This window comes from Symphalangus syndactylus, chromosome Y (genome assembly GCF_028878055.3).
Source record: "Symphalangus syndactylus isolate Jambi chromosome Y, NHGRI_mSymSyn1-v2.1_pri, whole genome shotgun sequence".
NCBI lineage: Eukaryota > Metazoa > Chordata > Mammalia > Primates > Hylobatidae > Symphalangus > Symphalangus syndactylus.
Genome location: NC_072448.2, coordinates 1,254,749 through 1,258,932, shown reverse-complemented (window position 1 = coordinate 1,258,932; position 4,184 = coordinate 1,254,749).

Sequence of the window (4,184 nt, the reverse complement as noted above, 5' to 3'; positions counted from 1 at the left end):
AGTTTATATTTGAACATATTCTTTTTTCCACTATTACCCACTTAGCGCTACGAATGTCCAGTTGCATTTTCTACAGACAGTGTTTCAAAACTGCTCAATCAAAAGTATGGTTTAACTCTGTTAGCTGAATGCTCAGATCAGAAAGAATTTTCACAGAATGCTTCTGTGTAGTTTATATTTGAATATATTCCTTTTTCCACTACTACTCTCTTAGCGCTCCAAATGTCCAGTTGCATTTTCTACAGAAAGAGTGTTCAGATCTGCTCAATCAAAAGTATGGTTTAACTCTGTTAGCTGAATGCACAGATCAGAAAGAAGTTTCACAGAATGATTCTGTGTAGTTTATATTTGGAGACATTACTTTTTCCCCTATTACCCTCTTAGCACTCCGAAGCTCCACTTGAATATTCTACAGAAAGAGTGTTTCAGAACGGCTCAATCAAAACTAAGGTTCAACTCTTTTAGTTGAACAAACATAACAGAAAGAAGTTTCACACAACTCTTCTGTGTAGTTTTTATTTGTAGACTTTCTTTTTCCCAATATAGGCCTCTTAGCGCTCAGAATGTCCAATTGCAGTTTCTACAGAAAGAGTGTCTCAGAAAGGCTCAATCAAAAGTAAGGTTCAACTCTGTTAGTTGAATGCACAGAACAGAAAGAAGTTTCATACAATGCTTCTGTGTAGTTTATATTTGAACATATTCTTTTTTCCACTATTACCCACTTAGCGCTACGAATGTCCAGTTGCATTTTCTACAGACAGAGTGTTTCAAAAATGCTCAATCAAAAGTATGGTTTAACTCTGTTAGCTGAATGCTCAGATCAGAAAGAAGTTTCACAGAATGCTTCTGTGTAGTTTATATTTGAATATATTCCTTTTTCCACTACTACGCTCTTATCGCTCCAAATGTCCAGTTGCATTTTCTACAGAAAGAGTGTTCAGATCTGCTCAATCAAAAGTATGGTTTAAATCTGTTAGCTGAATGCACAGATCAGAAAGAAGTTTCACAGAATGATTCTGTGTAGTTTATATTTGAAGACATTCCTTTTTCCACTATTACCCTCTTAGCGCTCCGAATCTCCACTTGCATTTTCTACAAAAAGAGTGTTTCATAACTGCTCAATCAAAAATATGTTTTATCTCTGTTAACTGAATTTACAGATCAGAAATAAGTTTCACATAATGCATCTGTGTAGTTTTTATTTGAAGATATTCTTTTTCCCAATGTAGGCCTCTTAGCGCTTAGCATGTCCAATTGCAGTTTCTACAGAAAGAGTGTTTCAGAACGGCTGAATCAAATGTAAGGTTCAACTCTCTTAGTTGAATGCACAGAACAGAAAGAAGTTTCACTGAATGCTTCTGTGTAGTATTTAGTTGAAGATACTCCTTTTTGGACTATTACCCACTTAGCGCTCCGAATATCCACTGGCAGTTTCTACACAAAGAGTGTTTCAGAACTGCTCCTTCAAAAGTAAGGCTAAACCCTGTTATTTGAATGCGGAGAACAGAGGGGGTTTCAGAGAATGCTTCTGTGTAGTTTTTAATTGGAGATATTCCTTTTTCTTCTATTACAATCTTAGCGCTCCGAATGTCCACTTGCATTTTCAACAAAAAGAGTATTTCATAACTGCTCAATTAAAAATATGGTTTAGCTCTGTTAACTGAATTTACAGATCAGAAATAAGTTTCACAGAATGCATCTGTGTAGTTTTTATTTGAAGATATTCTTTTTCCCAGTGTACGCCTCTTAGCGTTTAGAATGTCCAATTGCATTTTCTACAAAAAGAGTGTTTCAGAACGGCTCAATCAAAAGTAAGGTTCAACTCTATTAGTAGAATGCACAGAACAGAAAGAAGTTTCACAGAATGCTACTGTGTAGTTTATATTTGAATATATTCCTTTTTCCACTATTACCCTCTTAGCGCTCCGAATGTCCACTTGCATTTTCTACAGAAAGAATGTTCGGAACTGCGCTATCAAAAGTATGGTTTAACTCTGTTAGCTGAATGCACACATCAGAAATAAGTTTCACACAATTCTTCTGTGTAGTTTTTATTTGAAGATATTTTTTTTCCCAATATAGGCCTCTTAGCGCTCAGAATGTCCAATTGCAGTTTCTACAGAAAGAGTGTTCCCGAACGGCTCAATCAAAAGTAAGGTTCAACTCTGTTAGCTGAATGCACAGAACAGAAAGTTGTTTCATACAATGCTTCTGTGTAGTTTATATTTGAACATATTCTTTTTTCCACTATTACCCACTTAGTGCTACGAATGTCCAGTTGCATTTCCTACAGACAGAGTGTTTCAAAACTGCTCAATCAAAAGTATGGTTTAACTCTGTTAGCTGAATGCTCAGATCAGAAAGAAGTTTCACAGAATGCTTCTGTGTAGTTTATATTTGAATATATTCCTTTTTCCACTACTACCCTCTTAGCGCTCCAAATGTCCAGTTGCATTTTCTACAGAAAGAGTGTTCAGATCTGCTCTATCAAATGTATGGTTTAACTCTGTTAGCTGAATCCACAGATCAGAAAAATGTTTCACAGAATGATTCTGTGTAGTTTATATTTGAAGACATTCCTTTTTCCACTATTACCCTCTTAGCGCTCCGAATCTCCACTTGCATTTTCTACAGAAAGAGTGTTTCAGAACGGCTCAATCAAAACTAAGGTTCAAATCTTTTAGATGAATGAACAGAACAGAAAGAAGTTTCACAGAATGCTTCTGTGTAGTTTTTATTTGTAGATATTCTTTTTCCCAATATAGGCCTCTTAGCGCTCAGAATGTCCAATTGCAGTTTCTACAGAAAGAGTGTTTCAGAACGGCTCAATCAAAGGTAAGGTTCAACCCTGGTAGTTGAATGCACAGAACAGAAGGAAGTTTCACAGAATGCTTCTGTGTAGTTTATATTTGAATATATTCCTTTTTCCACTATTACCCTCTTAGCGCTCCGAATGTCCACTTGCATTTTCTACAGAAAGAGTGTTCTGAACTCCGCAATCAAAAGTATGGTTTAACTCTGTTAGCTGAATGCACATATCAGAAATAAGTTTCAAACAATGCTTCTGTGTGGTTTTTATTTGAAGATATTATTTTTCCCAATATAGGCCTCTTAGCGCTCAGAATGTCCAATTGCAGTTTCTACAGAAAGAGTGTTTCAGAACGGCTCAATCAAATGTAAGGTTCAAATCTCTTAGTTGAATGCACAGAACAGAAAGAAGTTTCACAGAATGCTTCTGTGTAGTATTTAGTTGAAGATACTCCTTTTTGGACTATTACCCACTTAGCGCTCCGAATATCCACTGGCAGTTTCTACACAAAGAGTGTTTCATAACTGCTCCTTCAAAAGTAAGGCTCAACTCTGTTAGTTGAATTCGGAGAACAGAAAGGGGTTTCAGAGAATGCTTCTGTGTAGTTTTTAATTGGAGATATTCCTTTTTCCTCTATTACAATCTTAGCGCTCCGAATGTCCACTTGCATTTTCAACAAAAAGAGTATTTCATAACTGCTCAATTAAAAATATGGTTTAGCTCTGTTAACTGAATTTACAGATCAGAAATAAGTTTCACAGAATACATCTGTGTAGTTTTTATGTGAAGATATTCTTTTTCCCCATGTAGGCCTCTTAGCGCTTAGAATGTCCAATTGCAGTTTCTACAGAAAGAGTGTTTCAGAACGGCTCAATCAAAAGTAAGGTTCAACACTGTTAGTTGAATGCACAGAAGAGAAAGAAGTTTCACAGAATGCTACTGTGTAGTTTATATTTGAATATATCCCTTTTTCCACTATTACCCTCTTAGCGCTCCGAATGTCCACTTGCATTTTCTACAGAAAGAGTGTTCTGAACTGCGCAATCAAAAATATGGTTTAACTCTGTTAGCTGAATGCACATATCAGAAATAAGTTTCAAACAATGCTTCTGTGTAATTTTTATTTGAAGATATTATTTTTCCCAATATAGGCCTCTTAGCGCTCAGAATGTCCAATTGCAGTTTCTACAGAAAGAGTGTTTCAGAACGGCTGAATCAAATGTAAGGTTCAACTCTCTTAGTTGAATGCACAGAACAGAAAGAAGTTTCACTGAATGCTTCTGTGTAGTATTTAGTTGAAGATACACCTTTTTGGACTATTACACACTTAGCGCTCCGAATATCCACTGGCAGTTTCTACACAAAGAGTGTTTCA